This window comes from Hypomesus nipponensis, chromosome 9 (genome assembly GCF_054491055.1).
Source record: "Hypomesus nipponensis isolate SF chromosome 9, ASM5449105v1, whole genome shotgun sequence".
NCBI classification, from domain to species: Eukaryota; Metazoa; Chordata; class Actinopteri; order Osmeriformes; family Osmeridae; genus Hypomesus; species Hypomesus nipponensis.
This window is the reverse complement of record NC_140369.1, coordinates 26,964,156-26,975,074: the sequence shown is the minus strand read 5'-3', so window position 1 is coordinate 26,975,074 and position 10,919 is coordinate 26,964,156. Positions and strand designations below refer to the sequence as shown.

Genomic DNA, 10,919 nt, shown 5'->3' with positions numbered 1-10,919 from the left:
CTCCTTCTTCTCCCCCTCCTCCTTCTCCCCCTCCTCCCTCCCCTCCTTCTCCCCCTCTTCCATCCCCTCCTTCTTCTCCCCCTCCTGCCTCCCCTCCTTCTTCTCCCCCTCCTCCTTCTCCCCCTCCTCCCTCCCTTCCTTCTCCCCCTCTTCCCTCCCCTCCTTCTTCTCCCCCTCCTCCCTCCCCTCCCCTCCTCCTTCTCCCCCCTCCCTCCCTCCCTCCTTCTTCTCCCCCTCCTCCCTCCCCTCCTTCTTCTCCCCCCTCCCTCCCTTCTTCTCCCCCTCCTCCCTCTCCCTCTCCTCCTCCTTCTCCCCCTCCTCCTCTCTTACCCCTCCTCCCTCCCCTCCTTCTTCTCCCCCTCCTCCCTCCCCCTTCCAAGCCTCTCCCAACTACCACCCACACCACCACCAGTGCTGCTAGTTTCTGTTTCTGCTTGGTGGTGTGTGTGTGTGTCCAGCTAAGCTCTCGCGGAAGCCTTTGATGTCAGCCGTCTTACAGCACTCAGGAGAGAGGGGTAGATGAAACCAAATCAAGGAACTGGCAGAGTCACAGGCATCTGCATTGGCGGCGGGAAGCACCCTCACAGTACAGTCGACAGGCACTGTCACTGAAAGGTATAGAGGATTAATATGGACACGCTTATGTAATAAAATGTTCCCGTGAATGTATGTATACACACACACACACAGGCAGTGCAGTGCGGTGATATGGACAGAACTAGAAGGGAGGGTTCAGGGAGCTGGTTGTTGTTGAGATCAGCCTTACCTGTGGGTATTACTGCTCAGCTGGAGGGTCAAAAAAGGATGGGGAAACAGACAGAGGAAAAGAGGGAGGGAGAGAGCGCATGAGTGTGTGTGAGAGAGAGGGAAAGAGAGAAGAAAGGGAGAGAGAGAGTGACAAATAGAGAGGAAACATTTAAAGTAGATGGGAGGGGAAGAGCTATCCCAGGCGTCTTTGCATTTTTCATTGGGGGAATTAACCAACAAAAACAGACACACCCTTCTTTTCTCTCCCTGTTTTATTGCCAGAAGGGGTGTGAGGAGCTGGCTGTCTTCAGCGGAGAGCCTTTCTGGCCCACATATAAATCTTTGGAAAAAATCGGGCATGCACTAATAATATGCGAAGAAAGTTAGGGTTTTCACACTAACATCAATTTTGACACTAAAACCAATCACTGATAAGCCGTTTCCAAGAATACAAAAACTGAAAAAGATCCATACATAAATAAATGATTGTGTTTTTCATGTTGTCCCTCAGGACTGCTGCCTCAGTCTCCTGCTGCTTCACTACAAGCTTTAGTCTAACAAGCTTCTGTTTCTACCCTCGGCCTAAGGGTCCAGACGCCAGCACTTAACAGATCACAACTTCCTGTCATACCTACGACTGTCCTGGCACATTGTATTTGTGATCCTGTTCTTACACTAACTGGTATGAAACTGCACTCACGAGTAGTTACATTAAGGATATGTTGTTTCTGCTGCACGACTGTAATCGAGATGTCATTGTAAGACTGTAGTTGAGAAAGTGGGATGTTATTATGGTATGTGCTTGCTATTAAAAAAACACTATGGTTATCTCACATATTTATTCCTATTATTATCATTTATCTTCATACCCACCTCAACCCCTCCTAAATTTTGGGGCACTTCTTAGACGTAAAAGGTGTCAAAATGTGCATGTTCCCGATCGCTATGCTATTATTTCCAAAAGGTTCCGTTGGATGGTTCAGAAAATATTTCAGTTTTTGTGGCAGCTAGCCACGTTTCCTGTGAAATGTTTTAAAGTGTGGTATGGAGGAGACAAGACCCGATCTTGATTTCAGCCATGTCGTTTAATCTTTTTCTGGTCCCGCCCCCGTAGCCCCAACATTACATTTATGCTTCCGGGGGGCAATAGGTGACTCATTTATTACACATCATGACATCTCCTTTTTCTTTCTTTTTTTACATTTTGCAAAATAACTTCAGTCACCTTGTTTATATAGCCCACCATTACAAAACAAATGTGTATCACTGCAGAGCATAACTAGCCTGGCTGCCAGCCCAACTTAGCCCTGCCCACAAAAAAATGTGGTTGGGAAGTTGGATCTGGGGAAGCTCGGTTGGGGAAAAACTATGTCCGAACAGGAGCTGTTCGGACCAATGAAATTGTCAGGGCGGGCTTTATATGATGATGGACAGATGATCAACAGTTACGTAATCAACCACGTCACCAAAGAGCGCTTGGGTTTAATTCGTTTTCAATAAACAACATATTATGTTGCTCTGATTGGATGTAGGTAAGAAGCATAGCGCAAGTTCAGTCAGGCAAGACCTCTCCCTGCGCTCGGGCAACTTCAACAATGTTTCACTACTAACTCCCCCCACTAAGAATGCTCTTCGTCCCCCTTTTCCTATATCGGGCTGTTAGACCAACATCTGAAGCAGACGTACAGCGACCCCGCAAGAGAGCAGGAGTTGGGAGAGTGTAACAACCTCATAGAACCCCCTGAACCAGAAGTGCAGTTCGACATGTCAGAGCTGCAGCTAAAGGAAGTCAGGGAGGTTGTCCGCAAAGCAAGGGCAAGCTCTGCACCAGGACCGAGTGGCACTTCATACAAAGTGTATAAGAACTGTCCCAAACTCCTGCTGCGTCTGTGGAAAATCCTGCGAGTCTTCTGGAGAAGAGGGAGGATCCCTGAACAATGGAGAGTGGCTGAAGGGGTATGGATCCCGAAGGAGGAAAACTCCACTCAGCTAGACCAGTTCCGCATCATCTCCCTGCTGTGTGTTGAGGCAAAGGTTTTCTTCAGTGCTGTTTCCAAACGGCTGTGTACCTACCTGGTAAAGAACACCACCATCGATACATCTGTCCAAAAGGGCGGCATTCCAGGAATGTCAGGATGTCTGGAGCAAACTGGTGTGGTGACACAGCTCATTCGGGAGGCCAGAGAGAACAAGGGCAACCTGTCAGTGTTGTGGCTTGACCTGGCAAATGCATTCAGTTCCATTCCACACAAGCTGGTTCAGCTCACCTTGAGGAAACATAATGTACCCAGCAGGTGTAGAGACCTCATCGCTGATTATTACAGCAATTTCAGGATGAGGGTCTCTTCAGGAGCAATAACATCCAGTTGGCACAAGGTTTCATCGGTATCATCACAGGGTGTACTATCTCTGTGACATTGTTGTCCCTAGCCATGAACATGCTCACTTAGTCTGCTGAGCCTGTCAAAGAATCACAGGATCGTGCCTTTAAATAAGATCAAGTTCAAGTCTTTTATTTGTCAGGTAGACAGAACAACACAAGGTCTGACTGGGCACTGAAATTCTTAAGACAAGACAACGCAAGCACCTGGCATAACATAACATATAAGTACACAGAACTTAATTTACATCTATGCTGAGCTTAAATAAGTGAAACTTCCTAAATATACAGATAGCAATACATAATTGACAATACAAACCCTAATACTAAAACGTTCAAAATAACAGATAACAATAAATAATACACTATACTAACCCTAAACCACATAAAACCTATTTCAACCCTATAACCTATTCTCACCTAAGTGGAGTACAGTACATTAGAACAAATTTGCAGATCAGTGACTATGTCAATGACCATACAGGAGCCTGGTGGCGAGGTACAGTAGTGCAATGTTATTGATAGTGCAACCAGTAGCTGAAAGTGACAGTGTATAAGTGACTAGTGTGCAGTAAATCAATATCCATTTCAGTGTCCATTCAGAAGCCTGATGGCCCTTGGGTAGAAACTGTTGTCCAGTCTGCATGTGCGCAACCGGATGCTGCGGTAACGCCTGACAGAAGGCAACGGGGTAAAGAGACTGAAGGATGGGTGGGAACAGTCTCTTAGAATCCTGCCGGCTTTCCTTAGGCAACGTGTGTGGTAGGTGTCCTGTAGGGCTGGGAGCTTCCTGCCGATGATGAACTCAGCAGAACGGACCACACTTCGTAGGGCCTTGCGGTCCCTGTCTGCACAGCTCCCATACCACACTGTAATACAACCAGTCAGAATGCTCTATATAGTGCAGGCTATTGACCTGACACCATGATATCAGGTCAGATATCAGATATCATGATGGTGTTGAATGCTGAGCTGTAGTCAATGAACAGCGTCCTGACATATGTATTCCCCTTGTCCAGGTGGGAGAGAGCGGTGTGCATAGTCAGAGCGATGGCATCGTCTGTAGACCTGTTGGACCGGTATGCAAACTGCATAGGAGCTCGAGGAAGTCGTCCCGGTTTCTCGCCGTAGCGCTCGGCTTGCTTCTCGTCGGGGCTCCGACGGGTCTGCGTCGGCTGCGGGGCTGGGTGCCCGGGGCGTCAATTCTGCTTCCAGGTTGGGGTTCTCCCAGCTCCAAGCTCTGGCCGCCGAGGCGGACGGCGTCTCCTCCGACTAGGCCCAGTCGCTCCCGTTTTCCGGGGTAACCTGCTCTTCTGGTTGGAAGCGTGCTAGGAAGACGCTTCATCAGGAGCTCCTGTATCTGGCCGCTGGCGCGTCTGCCGGTCCCGCCGTGGTTCCTCCGTCTGCTCCCGCCTGTAATCCTCCTGGGGAGGCCATGTCCTCTACCCGGCTGGTCCTTGCTTCGTCCTTGCAGTCAATCGATGCCCGTCTGCGGTCGCTGGAGAGCGTTGGGGCGTGTACCTCCGCTGCTGGGATGTTCCCGCCCATGGGCGCTCCACCTCCTGCCCCAGCGTCCTTAGTGGCTATCGATGAGCCACATTACACCCTGGCCTCTGCCGTGGCAGCACCGTTTTCGGGTAGGCCTTACGTTCCTGTCATTGCTGACATTTCCCCTAGGTTGAGGAATCCGGCTGATCCTCCCTTCCCCCGAGTGCGACGTCAGCATCACTGCCAGCAGTCAGATCTGCGCTGTCATTAAGACAGCCGACCCAAGGCTGGCCAGGGACATGTCTAGTGGAGAGTTTGTCGTGGCATTCGGCATTTTTCGCGAGGTCTTGTGCTCCGTCTTCCCCCAGAAAAGGAAGGAACTGGACGGGTACTTGGCCCTCATTGGAGATCTCAATTTGCGTTATGGGAAGAATGTTTTTTACCTTTACCACAAAGAGTCCTCCAAGGCCGCCCTCCATGTTACCCGCTGCAACATGCTGCTGGATTGGTCCGTGCTGGACACTGAGCTCCTAGTCGCAGGCTGTGTTGTGCAGCTCGTGCGGTGACCTGGGGCATATAGCTTCTCTATGCCCTTTGGTGCCGTTTCAGGCGCAGGATCCCGGGTCCCTTGTGCTTCTCGCAGGGCCAGCGCCACTGGCGTGGATATCCGTGGCCGCAAGGTTCATGTTTTTCAATGAGGGTGTGTGCTCTTATGGCAACTGCAGTTTCCTTCATGTTTGCAGCGGCTGTCAGGAAGCTCACCCCCGGTCAGTGTGCCCGCGCCGGGTCCGTCCTCAGCGAGGGCGTCTTGGTGGCCAGAATTGATGGCTGGCCAACCCTCTACCCCAATAAATGTTGATGCATTGGCTTTCGAACTCTCCACTCATCCTGATTCCGTGTTTGTTGATCACCTGTTATCCGGGCTGACTCAGGGATTCAGGATCGGGGTGTCGTGTCCATTGTCCTCCTCTCTGGTCTTGTGTAACCTTCAGTCAGCGCAGCAGGAGCCGGACGTCGTGTCATGCCTTCTGGCTAGGGAGTGCGACAAACGCTACGTTATAAGCCTGTTTAGCTTGTCTCCGTTTTCCCTTTTTTGCAGCAGTCCCCTCGGTGTTGCTATGCGGAAGTACTCCGGGAAGAAACGGCTTATCATGGACCTGTCTGCCCCGCCTTATAGTCCGGTTCCCGGTATAAACGGGCTTATTCCCCTCGAGCCTTACTTGGTGTACTACGCCACCAATCACGCCATTAGGCTCATAAAGCTGCCAGGGCCCGCTTTATGACGCTTTTAAAATCGTCCCCGTACACCCCTCTCAGTGGCATCTGCTCAGCATTAAATGGGAGAATCGGTTTTATTTCGCCGTGCGCCTTCTGTAAGGGCAGCCCTTCCATATTTAACAAGGTGTCCTAGGCCCTTGGTTGGATCCTTTTAAATCGGGTGTGGGTCCCCGCGCTGCTTCATTTGCTAAACGATTTTTTGTTGGTAGATCCTCCAAACAATGCTTCTGTCTCTTTGCTGCTGCTCCTCAAGAACCTTTTCCGCGGACTGGGCGTTCCCCTGTCCGACGAGAAGACATTCGGGCCGGCCACTTGCCTCGGGTTTCTGGGTATCACGCTGGACATGGTTGGAATGAAGGCTTCCCTGCCTGCCGAGAAGCTCGAGCGTGCAGCCTGGCCTGGTCTTCCGTGGCTTCTCTTGGTGTGAGTAAGCGGCAGCTGCTCTCCCTTCTCGGGCATCTGAATTTTGCCATGCGAGTTATTCCCCAGGGCCGCTCATTCATCTCCCGGCTGCTTGTCTTGGCTTCCCCCGTGTCAGGCCTGCACGACCCGGTGTGCTTGGACGACGGGTGCCGGTCCGACTTGTCTTTCTGGCTTTGGTTGCTGGAGGGCTGGAACGGCGTGTCGTTTTTCGACGACGACGTCGTCTTTGGACTAGCTTCGGTTCTTTACTGACGCTGCTCCGTCCATTGGTTTTGGGGGGTATTATCAGGAGCAGTGGTTCGCTAGCCCGTGGCCCCACGACTTTGCTGCGCCTGGTGCTTCATCCGCTCTGCACAAAATATACCCCGTGCGGGGCCAGTCGTGGTGCCGCAAGGGTATCACTGTTTTGAGCGACAACCAGGCCGTAGTTAGCATTATTAACAAAGGCCGTTCAAATTGCCCTACAATCATGTCATTCATGAGACGCACTGCATGGCTCTCCGTTTGTCATAACTTTATCCTCACTGCTTGTCACGTTCCGGGCCACGAAAACTCAATAGCTGATGCTGTCGTTTCAATTTCCAGGTTCTCAGGAATCTGTGCCCGGACGCATGCCAGTGGCCCTTAGCTGTTCCCCCTCTCTCGTCACTGGCCCTAGATTAAAGGAGCACTCACTGCAGGTTTAGTTAGGGGCAGCTAAGGGATATACGAGGAAAGTATTGGCGGCTTCCACCCTTCGGTCCTACGATTTAGCTTGGAGATCATACGCTATGTTTCGCTCTTCTCTCTCTGTTCCCCTGTTTCCCCTGTGTGTCAATGTTGTATGTGCTTTTGTTTGTCACTGCACGGATGTTCGCCATTTCCAGCCATGCTATATTAAAGGTCTGGTCGCGGGCATCCAATTCAATGCCAGATGCCTGGATCCTTCGTTTCCCAGCCTCGTCCAATCCTGCTATCAAATTGCTGTTCAAAGGCATAGGTAAAGCATTTCCCCCTAAAGTGGACGACAGACTCCTGTTCACTCTATCCGTTCTGCATGCCATGCTTTCAGTGAGCAGATGTGGTTGTTTCTCCCGCTACATCGACTCCCTTTTAGATTGTTCATTTTTAATGGCTTTCTACGGGTTTCTTCAGTGCGGGGGATTCACCACATGGGCAAATGTGTTTAATCCCACCTCAGACGTTTGCTTTCCCGATTTGACATTTCACCCTGAATTCTTCAACCTTATTCTTAGACACTCTAAAACCGAAGGGTCTTGCTCTGTAGTTATTGCTCGCACGGGGGGGTCCTTTCTCATGCTTAGGTATGTCAAGATGAGGGCTTCCTCAGATCCGCTCTCCTCTCTCTTTATAACCCCTGCCAATAAACCCATGTCTCAGTCCTGATTCAGTCACCACGTAGCGCAGGTAGTGTCCAAGTGCAACCTTCCCCCTGGACGGTATTCAGGCCATTCGTTCAGGATAGGTGCTGCCGCGTCCGCTGCCATCCAAGGGTTGTCCACTGCGACTTTGCAACATCTGGGGCGTTGGTCTTCCTCTGCATATTCTTGCTACGTCCGTCCGGATGCTGCTTCCATCATCGAGGCCCAAAGATCCCTACGGCCTTGATGGCTCTCTGTGAGTGTTTGAACTGGTAGTCGGTGGTATTTCATCTCTCGCATCAACCGTGTGTTCTCAGGCTCGACGGCCCTTCGTGCTGGTGGACCCTGATCCGGCCTTCTGTATTGCTATCGAAGGCTGGGCGTTCCAGTCACGTGCCATCACAAAGACGTAAGGACGCCTGTCCTCCAGCCTACGAGGCTTCTCCCCGGGGCATCGGCCCGCTAGCCTCTTAGGCTCCATATACACACAAGGACGTCGGTCCTTCAGCCGTCACAGGCTGTTCTCATACACCTAGGGCATCGGCTCTATAGCGTACATTGGTCACGTACACTGGGACGTCGGTCCTCCAGCCATCTGCACAGACTGTTCACATAGTCTTAAGGGCGTCAGCCCTATAGCCCACATAGGTGATGTACGCGGGGACGTCGGTCCCCCAGCCGGCACAGGCTGTTCACATTGTCTCAAGGGCGTCGGCCCTCTAGCCGACAAGCCGCCTAAGGCTATCACCCGCATACTCAAGGGCGTCGGGCCTGAGCAGGCACAGGCTATCTCCGACAGCATGAGGGGTGTCGGCCCTATAGCTAAAACATGCTTTCTGACATGAGGGCATCGGTCTTGTGGCCAACGGGCCATGGCAGCTCGGCAGGCTGGAGCCTAACTTGCCTCGTCTGGTTTTGACGGTATGGAACAGTTCGACTGATCTGTCCTTAACTTGCCTTCTCCCGCTGGATCCGGCCCAGGTTTTGTATGCTTAGTACCTCATGTTCTTGTTACCGGCCTCAGGTCTAGGGGTGCCTGAGCCGATACATACAGATGTTCTACAACTGTGATAGAAGAAAAGAGAATAGAAAAGATTGTGTGAAGACAGTTAGCAAACTGTGCATACTTTGGTTTCCATTTTATTCTGGCGCATATTTGCTGGTCACAAATACCATTACATACATTTAAATGATTCTTTATGCATAGTCCTATTATTTAATTGTACAACAATGTAACAACTAGGCAAACTTATGCATATACACACATATTTCAAATTACAATTATTATTATTCAGAAAAATTCAGCGTTATAACTAATAAGCTATTGGAAAAGCCATCAAACACACAAGTAGCAAGTAGCCGTTGCCTCTCGTGAATTCGAAATCTTGCAAGGACGCCCACTGCTAGGCTAACCCGCCAAAACTACCACCCGCACTTTCCTTTCAACTTCCATATACCGATTACATTTTACAACTTTTACAATCATCACATTTTTACATTGATCATACTTCCTCTATATGTACTGTGAATCCTACTATTAATGAACTAACATTTGTAAATTTCTGAACACTCGCGTTGAAACGGCCGGCGCACTGCTTTGAAGTTTGCAGTAAATCACCGATCCTAACTAAACAACAAAATACTCCTCCGTTAAATCTATTCACTACACACACATCGCTAACACCCCCAACTATCATTTCACCAAACATTCAATTAATATTTAGCTGGTTGACCAACCTGTGGTAGAAGAAAAGAGAATAGAGAAGATCGTGTGAAGACAGTTAGCAAACTGTGCATACTTTAGTTTCCATTTTATTCTGGCGCATATTTGCTGGTCACCAAAGCTTCTAGCTTCACACTTCACTCTACACTCTAGCGCCATCTAATGCACTGGTGGAGGCTGACAATTGCAGTTGACAATTTGTAAACGTATGTTTAAAAAAAATAAAGGGGTGCCAAGTTTTCATTTATTAAACACTAAATGTTCAGCCCGCTACATTCTTCTCACATAACTGGTGCTAAAACCCTCTACTTTCTGAACAAAATTAACTCCGCTTCAAACCCCCACAAACTTTTCTCTACCTTCTCCCACCTCCCCCACCCCCCCCTCCACCCTGACAGCAGACGACCTCTCCTCCTTCTTTGAGAAAAAAGTCTCCAACATTAGCAGTCGGTTCCCTAAACCCACCTTTCCTACCCCCTCACCCTCCGTGACTGAATCTCTAAACTCTTCTCTCCCCTGTCCGAGTCAGAGCTCTCTGACCTCATTCTCTCTCATCGCCCCACCTCCTGTCCCCTTGATCCTGTCCCCTCCCCTCTTTTTCAAACCATCTCCACCTCCATCATAACTTTTCTGCTCCATGTCCTAAACTCCTTTCTTACCTCTGGCACCTTCCCCTCTGCCTTCAAACAGGCCAGAGTTACCCCTCTACTCAAAAAACCCTCCCTTAACCCTGCCGTCCTTCAGAACTATAGACCAGTATCACTGTTACCCTTCTTCTCTAAAACAATTGAACGTGCTGTATCTAACCAACTGTCAAACTTTCTCTCTCAGAACAACCTGCTTGACTCCAACCAATCGGGCTTCAAGACCGGCCACTCCACAGAGACTGCCCTCCTTTAAGTCAACATTGCCCTCCAGTCTGCCAGAGCGGCTTCAAGGTCATCTGTCATCATTCTGCTGGACCTTTCTGCAGCTTTTGATACGGTTAACCACCAGATCCTTCTCTGCAGACTTTCTGAGATGGGCATCACTGGCGCTGCACTCCAGTAGATCTCATCCTACCTGGGAAGATCCTATCAGGTCTCCTGGGGAGGCAAACTGTTAGACCCTCGCCAGCTCTCCACTGGTGTCCCACAGGGCTCCGTCCTTGGACCCCCTCCTCTTCTGGTCTGTACACCACCTCACTTGGACCAATCATCACCTCCCATGGCTACTGCTGACGACACGCAGCTGTACCTGTCGTTCCCCCCGACCGATCAGGGGATCTCAGCTAAAATTGAGGCCTGCCTCACAGACATCTCCGCCTGGATGACCGAGCACCACCTCCAGCTGAACCTCGCCAAAACAGAACTTCTAATCATCCCTTGCCAAACCCTCCATCCCCTGGTACGACCTCTCAATCACCCTGGGATCTGCGACGGTGACCCCTTCATCCTCTGCCAGGAACCTTGGGGTTACCATGGATGATGAGCACTCCCTCACAGCCCACATAGCTGTGGTCTCCCGGTCGTGTAGATTC

The 10,919-nt window shown here is 50.4% G+C and overlaps 1 pseudogene; it reads left to right on the top strand.

Annotated features, from left to right (window-relative positions):
- The first annotated feature begins 6,927 nt into the window (after window positions 1-6,927).
- On the top strand, window positions 6,928-7,924 carry LOC146274053 (uncharacterized; annotated as a pseudogene).
- The last annotated feature ends 2,995 nt before the right edge of the window (window positions 7,925-10,919 follow it).